Raw genomic sequence first — 9,773 nt, forward strand, 5'->3', positions numbered from 1 at the left:
AAGAGGCTCAGTGGTGGGTAGATCAGATATTTATAATTGAAGGAAGGCCTCTAGATTGCTGGTCCATGGAAGTTCACTCGTAATAGCACTGTGCCCCTGGAGAAGTCAGTAGCTGGTGCTGGCAAGATGAGCACAGACATGGTGTGCCACTTGCCAGGAGTCACCTCTGTGAGTGCTATAAGGCCCTTTTAGGACCCATGTTTCTTTGTCTGAAGTACATGACAGAAACTAAAATATTCAAAATTTTAAATACTGAAATTTAAACAAAGTGAATCACACAAACATATTTCTTTCAATGTGCTCTAAGTTGACTTTCCTAGATTTCCCTTCTAATACATAACTATAGATTTTGTTTTTAAATATTTTAAAAGTGAGTTTTTATTTTTCCTCAAGCATAATAAACAAGATTTATTGAGGATTTTATATGAAAGGAGTATATTAAATGTATCAAAATATACTCCTCATTTTCCTAATCCTCAATTAAGAATCAAAACAAACCTCTTTAAGTTTTGCTCCTTTGTTTTAAGAAAACTACTTTTAAACACTAGCTGGTGATGCAACTAGAAAGAGACCTTGAATAAAAGGGTCAACTCAAAAGCAGACTATCTCAGCCTATATGTAGGATTGTGTGTTAAAAACTGCTTCTTGACCTTGAATAAAAGGGGGAAATGGCAAAGACAAATGAGTTTATATGGCTAAGAGTCTTCAAAAAAGAGTCGGGAGGCCATCAGAGGGGTCGCACTTATGCATGCCTCGGCAGGATTCCAGAAAAAGCCAAAATAGGTACAACCCTAGGAACTGGTTTTCCTGAAGGCTATGGAGACCCACAGAGTATATGGCCATGGAAGATGGATTTGGAGTTCTGTGCCATGTCAGAGGGCCCTTCTTTGGAATTTGTGCTCCTGAGTGTGATGGAGGTGGACTCAAATGTGACCTTTCTACACATGCCCTCTTCTGTCACTTTCACTGAACCTGTGGTTGATGCTAGGGTTGCTGTATACTCAGGGGACTTGAGTCTCTGGAGTGCCCATGTGCCAGCTGGGCCCTGAGCCTCAGCAGAGTTGCAACTTCTACTCTCGTTCATTGATCTTACCCAGGTCAGCTAACAGGGAGGTGAAGATGGTCAACCACCACACCAGGGAATCAAGAGTGCCTACAACTGCAAGCAGAAGAATTGCATCCATCATCCATGTGGAATCTAAGTTGCTTCTTGATCACCATCCCAGGGCCACAGAATGGAGGAATAAAATATGGATTAGAGTGGACTTACTGATATTCTTCCATAAAATTATTGTGACTAGAAATAAAAGAAATTGTAGCATCGATGTGGAGAAAGTGGCCACAGTAGTTCCTGAGGGCAGGGAGAGGGAAGAAGAGATGTGATGTGGGGGTATTTTTGGAACTTTGAATTGTCCTAAATGATATTGCAGGGTCAGGTGCTGACTTTATATATCCTGCCATAACCCACTGAATATTCTGGGGGAGAGTGTGAACTACAGAGTAAACTATTATTCATGTAGTGCAGCCGTGCTCCAAAATGTATTCACCAAGTGTGATGAGTGTGCCACAATGATGGGGGAGGTTGTTGGTGTGGGAGGAGTGGGGTGGGGAGGTGGAGGGTATACAGGAATCTCTTATATTTTTTAATGTAACATTTTTTGAGATGTGTATATATTTGAAAAAATACAATTTACAAAAATGATGGGGGTTGGGGGTGGGGAGTGGGTTATGTGGGAACCTCTTATATTTTTTAATGTAACATTCTTTGTAATCTATTAACTTTAATAAAATAAAAATTTTTAATAAACAACTAATCTTAGCAAAGCAGAGTGGGCATCACCATCCCAAAATCCTCAATACTGGGGAATGAGCAATGGAATAAAGTAGACTTATTATTATTCTACTATAGACATTATTATTCCAGTAATGGTAGAGGTTCTGAGGACTGGGAGAAGGAAGAATGGGTGTAATATGGGGGCATTTTGGGGACATTGGATTTGTCCTGTGTAACATTGCAGTGATGGATACAGACCATTGCATATTTTGTCATAACTTACAAAATTGTGTGGGACAAAGTGTAAACTATAGTGTAAACTGTAGTCCATGATTAGTAGCAATGCTTTAATATGGGCTCATTAATTGTAACAAATGTACCACACTAATGAAGGATGTTGTTAATGTGAGAAAGTGTGGGAGGAGAGGGAGTGAGGCATATGGGAATCCCTTATATATATTTTTTTAATTTATTGAAATATAGCGCTCATACATAAACAATAAATATATAATAGTTGTGTTACAAAACAAACATATATAACATCTCACCCTACCAAAAATAACTTGCATTTTGTTTAAACATTTTTAACTAATGATTAAAGAGCATTGTCAAAATATTATTACTAAAGTATTTTCCCCTAACCAATCCGATTATTATCTTTATATCATTTATATATGAACATACATAAACAATTAAGTGTATGGTAAAAGTTGTGAACTTACAAAGCAAACATGCATAACATCATACAGGGGTCCCATACATCAAACCTCCACCAACACCTTGCATTGTCATGAGACATTTGTTACAAATAATCATAGTTATTATCTTACTTTTGATGTGCTTTTCCCCCAGCCCACTCTATTATTATTTTTTAAATATATTTTTATGACAGAAATTGTAAACTTATAGAACAATCATGCACATGTGCAGAATTTCCAAACAACACTCCTCCATCAACACACCACAATGTGTATGTCATTTGCTACAGATAAAATAATAAATAATATCATCTGATTGTTGCCATGTCCATAGTGTACATTTGGCTCACATTTTCCATACTGCCTCAGTATCAACACAGTACATCTTTTGCATAGATGCAAGAACATTATATTATTACTACTAATCACAATCAAAAGGTCACTGCAGCTGTATTTTGCCCATGCTTCTCCACATTCCTAACATCCTGTAGTAGTAATATACATTTGTTCTAGCTAACAAAGGACACTCTTGCATCTACCATCAACCACAATTCTCACCCACCTCTTGGTTTACTGTGCTATCCAATTCCTAGATTATTCTCAAGCATTCTGTCAATTGACATTTACATAACTATGTTGGAAACTGAGGCATAGTGGTCTCACAAAGAGTGACGTGCTGTTTCCATGGCTATGCTTTTAACATAGGAATGCAGCAATTAAGCCTTTCAAGTTTTAACTTTGAAATAAGTTCTTTAATTTACGAGTATTGTTAATGTGTAGTTACACTGCTTGTTATCTCGATAGTTTGAGTATATATAATGCCACATGTAGAAAATAAAGTTGTCTGAGGAGTCATTACTTGCAGACCCCCTGATCCCAGCTCGTTAGTTCTTTCTCTTTGTTTCTTTCCTCCGTTTCTCTTTCTTTCTTTCCTGATACCCCTCGGGTCCAAATCTCCAACATAACTAGACTATCATTTTCAGTCACATCTCGATTTATAAACTAGCTGTTACTCACTGTGTGTTACCATCCACTCTATACATTTCCACAATTTTACAGAAATGCTAATTAAAACTTCTATATACATTAAACATTAGTAGTCCACTCAGTCCTTCTCTTATCTCCTTTAAGAATCCACCACCTACCATCAGGTCTTGAAGATATTTTCTTCTACAACTTTTATGGTTCCTGCTTTTATTTTTAGTTGTTTGATCCATTTTGAGCTAGTTTTTGGATAAGGTGTGAGATAGGGGTCCTCTTTCCTTCTTTCAGCTATGGATGTCCATTTCCTTTAGCAACATTTGTTGAATGGACTGTTCTGCCCGAGTTGTGTGAGTTTGACAAGCTAGTCAAAAATCACTTAACATATCTGTGAGGGTCTGTTTCTGAACCATAAATTTGGTTCCATTAATCTATTGTGTCTGTCTTTAGGCCAGTACCATGTGGTTTTTACCACTATAGGTAGGTATTATGATTAAAAGTCTGGAGATGAGGGTTCACTTTTCCTTTTTTATGATGTTTCTGGCTATTCAGGACTCTTTACCCTTCCAAATAAATTTAATGATCATGTTTTCAATTTTTACTTTAATGGTGGTAGAATTTTCATCGGAATTGCATTAAATCTGTATATCAATTGAGTAGAATTGATATCTTAATGATAGTTTGTCTTCCAATCCATGAGCATGGAATATTCATCCAGTTATTAGGGCTTTTTGGATTTGTTTTAACACTGAGGTGCAGTTTTCTGAATATAAGTGCTTAACATCATTGGTTAAGTTTATTCCTGACTATTTGAGTTTTATCTGTCATTTTTTATTTCCACCAATCTTTTGACATTTTTAATTACTTTTATTGATATAATCTTTATTTCTAGACTCCCTTCCAGGGTCCTCTCTCCTATCTTTTCTTTTCAGGCTCTAGCACACCCTTTAATATTTCCTGAAAATCAGGTCTCTTGCTTAGAAATTCTCTCAGTTTCTGTTTCTGTTAATATTCTAATTTCACCCTCAGTTTTGAAAGACAGTCTTGCTGGATATAAGACTCTTGGCTGGAACTTTTTCTTTTGTGGTATCTTAAATATATCAGACCACTGTCTTACCTCCATGGTTTCTGGAGAGAAATCAACACTTAATCTTATTGGATATCCCTTATATGTTATGCATTGCTTTTCTCTTGATGCTCTCAGAATTCTCTTTGTCTTTGACCTTTGACATTCTGATGAGTATGTGTCTTGGAGATGGTCCATTTGGATTTTTTTGGATGGTAGTATGTCGTCCTTCTTGGACAGGAATATCTATGTCCTTCAATAGAGTTGGGAAATTTTCTACCATTATTTATTTAAATATTCCTTCTGCCCCTTTTCCCTTCTTTTCTCCTTCTGGGACGCCCATGACACATAGGTTTGCACATCTTTTGTTGTCATTTATTTCCCTGAGACCTTGTTCAATTTTTTCCATTCTTTTCTTCATCTCTTCTTTTTATGTTCACTTTCAGAGGCCGTTTCTTAGAGCTCACCAATCCTTTCTTCTGTCTTCTCAAATCTGCTATTATATGATTCCAATGTTTTTTTATTTCATTGATTGCACCTTTCATTCCCATAAAATCTGCTATTTTTCTATGTATGCTTTCAAATTCTTCTTTGTGCTCATCCAATGTCTTCTTCATATCCTTAACCTCTTTAGCCATCTCATTGAATTTATTAAGGAGACTTGTTTGAACATCTGTAACTAGTTGTCTCAACTCCTTCATGTCATCTGGAGGCTTATCTTGTTCCTTTAACTGGGTCATAACTTCCTGTTTCTTGATGTGAATTGAAATTTTTTTTGGTGTTTTCACAACTGGCTTACTAGAGTATTTTTTTTCTGGGTGCAGATTTTCTCTCTAGTTTAGGGCTTCCTATCATTTCTCCCTTGCTAGTTATACAGTAGGAGCCAAGCATGTAGTTGGTGCTATAAGCTGTAGAGGCTCAAGCAGCCCTCATTGCACCAGGGACTAATGAAGCTTCTTCCAACTTTCTCCCTTGTCAGGGGTAGGGACAGAGTCACAGCTATGTGGAATAATCCATGTTCAGGCCTAGACTGTAGTTCCCCAGAGAGACTGATGAAGCTTCACATCCCTCTCTCCCCTACCTAGGGCAGGGATGGAGCTGCAGGTGTGGGCAGCAATCAATGCAGACTTCTGATTTTCAGTCTATGCCAGTCAAAGTTCCCTGCAGTTACCTGGGTGTTTGCTAACTGCCCTGTAGCAGGAGCTGACTCTAGGAGCTCCTTATTCCACTGTCATCTTGCTGTTCTCTCCTCCCTTATATTTTTTATGTAACATTTATGTAATCTAAAGCTTCTTTAAAAAGAAAAAATAAAAATTATTCTAAAAATGAATCTTTGTTTCTATGCTTATAAAAGATAAATATGGGGTTACATGAAATAATGTGAAAGACTTTTATATACAAGGGCAATATAAGTAAAGGATATTATTATCTGCCATTGTAGAAGTGAGGGAACCAAGACATGGGAAAGGTAAGTGTTTTGACCAACTCATACTTGGATGGTAAATGTGTCCTCTTGGTGCTCTATCTGGACCACTTCTCCTAAAGAGACCTTTCTTCATTTAGGCTATTCCTGTTGGAATCAGTTAGTTGTTTGCACAGAGAATGACCGGCATGTCTACCATGTTTTAAATGGTGGGCAGAGAAAAGTTTAGTTCTGCTCCTCTGCAACCTTGAAGTATGGCCTTCGGAACCCAAACCAAGAAGCTTTGTTTTCTGACATTATTGTTAATAAGTAATATCACCATGGGCCATCTACCACATCCTTAAACCATGGGCAAGTTACCACATCCTGAAGTAAAGATGGTATAGAGGCGTATAGATTATCTAGGTAATGTATTTCTCTTAGATTACCTAGTGCTTGGTCCTGGAGGTGCTATTTTCTTTCTTGGGGATTTGTAAAAGGAACTGGCTCAGCAGAACTGAACCTGCTCACTGGATAAACACAGGTTCTCTAATAAATTCAGCATTTGAATAGGAACCCTGCTCACTAAGTTCCAGTCTATTAAGTTTATTTTACCAGCCATAAAACCTTCTTTGTTAGGTGACTGTTCCTTCTGTCTTTCCAAAATTCTCTGTAATTTTACATAGAGCATTGGATATGAGGTCTGTATTAGTCAGCCAAAGGGCGCTGATGCAAAATACCAGAAATCTGTTGGCTTTTATAAAGGGTTTTTGGGGGAATAAATACCCTTTATAAAAGGGTATTTTATAAATACCAGGCCCTAAAGAGTCCAACTCAAGGTACCAGAAGAGGTACTTTCTCACCAAATGTCTGTTGCCACATGTTGATGCAAGGTGGTGGGTGATGTCTGTGAGAGTTCAGCCTTCCTCCTTCCTCTTAAGACTCCATGGCCAAGGTAGGCTTAAGGCTCATCACTCACCCTGGGCCTCATTTCTTTCCAGACTCAACTGCTCTGGTCTCTCCACAAGGTCAGCTGTAGACTATCAGGCTCATCTCTCTTCCTGGGGTCATATCTATGGAACACTCTCTCTTCCTGCATATCTGCTCCTGTGTTCTTTTTCTCTCTGTATTTACTTCCTGGGGCTCCAGCATCCAAACTAAAACTCTCTCTTCTGCCTTGTCATTTTCTCTGTGAGTCCCTGCCCCTTTGGGTGATTCAAAACCCTAATCATAAGTTAATCAAGTAAAAGAGAAATCTCTAAATGTAATACAATCTAATATGCCCAGAGGAACAGACTGGTTTACAAATACAATCCTATATCAATTTTTGGAATTCATAAACAATACCAAACAGCCACAAGGTCTCTGCACTAGGACACTTTCCTTGGTGCTTCTAGGGTAGCTGAGACTGGCACACTTCTCAATAAGGTGCCAAGAGGATAAGGGGAACAATACATCCTATTGATGCATCTGTCTGAAGTATTCCCCCAATAAACCTTACCTTACATTTATATAATTTGACATGTATTTGTGTATGTGTGTGTATGTGTGTCTGTGTCCTTAACTCTTACAAACCTTCAGGGCTCAAATTATGGGTCTTAATTCTGGTTACATTTCAAAATTCCCTGGAGAACTATTTTGGTTCAAATTCAGTAAGTGTTGAATGAGTTCTTGGCATTCAATTTAAAAGTTTTCAGGTGATGCTTTCTCATGCTTGAGAATGGAGTCTGTAGCCACTATACACCCAAAATAGCTTGCTCCATGGTCAGTGGCTATCAAGGTCACCTGAGATATTTCACTGGTTCTATGAACAGCTCACTCAAAGGCAAAAAAGAAAAGGTAAATAGAGCAGATGAAAATAGTTTCTTACCATTCATGCTAGGTGGACCTTTAGAACCTGGGAACCCTGAAGGTCCTAGGGGGTCCTACTTCACAGGATTCAGGACTTCCAGGAGTAGCCATTTAGGCTACTAGCAAAAATAAGGCCTAAATTCAGCAACCAGTAACAAAAAGTAGTGAATAAAGTGTCACACAGACTGGCTGTTAATACCACAACTCATGAAAGGAACATATTTCTTTCTCTGTCAGAGGACAGCAAATGCTAAGAACCCTAAGAAATAAACATTTATTGGTCTTTAGGTCCATGAAATGCCCCATGTATAAGTGCTAGAGCCTGGCCATAGAAGATTAGAAAAGAGAAAAGAACTATCCCAAGTTATTGAACCCTCCTTCCCAGATGTTCTCTAAATGGAACACAAGAACTAAGGAACCACTGACCCACAATGTTTATCTCTGGTGGTCTTAGGAGCCCCTACCACTGCTCAGCTTCCATATTTAAATGATTTTTTCAAATTTCTTATCTTTTGATGATGAGGCACCTGGAATCCACACAATAAAGCATTAAGAAGATGGATAGAAACTAATATTTTTTTCCAATAATTCTCCATATAATGTCTTCTTTAAAATTTACAACTCTATAAATTATACACATAATCATCCATGCTTTAGTTAAAAGTAGGTAAATTCTCTCTAAGCCAAACTCAGCATGTAGACGCATTGCCTTTCCCCAAGCGTGGGACACGACTCCTGGGGATGAGCTTCCCTGGCACTGAGGAATTACTACCAAGCACCAGCTGATGATAAAACAACAAAAAGACCATGAACAAAGAGGTCAACTCAGACTGGCAAAATATCTTAGCCTACATATAATATCAGGTGTTCAAAACTGCTTTTTAAATTTTAATTAATTAATTAATTTCTCTCCTCTCCCCCTCCCAGTTGTCTGTTCTCTGTGTCTATTTGCTGTGTATTCTTCTTGGTTCACTTCTGTTGTTGTCAGCAGCACAGGAATCTGTGTTTCTTTTTGTTGCATCATCTTGCTGCGTCAGCTCTCCGTGTGTGTGGCACCATTCCTGGGCAGGCTGCACTTTCTTTCGCACTGGGCAGCTCTCCTTACAGGGTGCACTCCTTGCACGTGGGGCTCCCCTACGTGGGGGACACCCCTGCATGGCAGGGCACTCCTTGTGTGCATCAGCACTGCACATGGGTCAGCTCCACACAGGTCAAGGAGGCCCGGGGTTTGAACCGCGGACCTCCCATGTGGTAGACAGACGCCCTGACCACTGGGCCAAGTCCACCTCCCAAAAACTGCTTTTTGAGTCTGGATAAAAAGGGGAACATGGAAAGGGCAAGTGAGTTTATATGGCTAAGAGTCTCCAAAAAAGAGTCAGGAGGTCATCAGAGGGTGATGCTTATGCACGCCTCAGCAGGGTACCAGAGACAGCCAAGGTAGATGGAAACCCATGTGCTGGTTCTCCTGAGGGCTGCAGTGACCAACAGATTCTATGGTCAAGGCAGATGACTCTGGAGTTCAGGGCCATGTCAGTTGGCCCTACTTCAGAATTTGTATTCCTGAGTGTGATGGAGTTGGATTTAGATAAAACCTTTCTACACATGCCTCTTCTGTTATTTTTACCAGACCTGTGGTTGGCGTTTAGGTTTGTGTATACTCAGGAGACCTGAATCTCTGAACTGTCCATGTGATGGCCAGGTCCTGGGCCTCAGCAGACTTGAGCTCCTACCCTTTGGTTTCTTGGACTTACCCTGGTCAGCTGACAGGGAGGTGAAGAGGGTCAACCACCACACCAGAGAGCCAAGAGTGCCTATAGTTGCAAGCAGGAGAATTGCATCCATCATCCATGTGGAACCTAAAACCCCTTTTGACATAGAAGGGGACTGGATATAGCCATCCCAGGTCTACAAGATGGAGGAATAGAGTATGAATTAGAGTGGACTTACTGGTGTTCTGCTGGGGACTTATTGTGATTAGTAAGGGAAGAAATTGTAGTAGTG

The sequence above is a fragment of the Dasypus novemcinctus genome, chromosome 12, assembly GCF_030445035.2.
Source record: "Dasypus novemcinctus isolate mDasNov1 chromosome 12, mDasNov1.1.hap2, whole genome shotgun sequence".
NCBI lineage: Eukaryota > Metazoa > Chordata > Mammalia > Cingulata > Dasypodidae > Dasypus > Dasypus novemcinctus.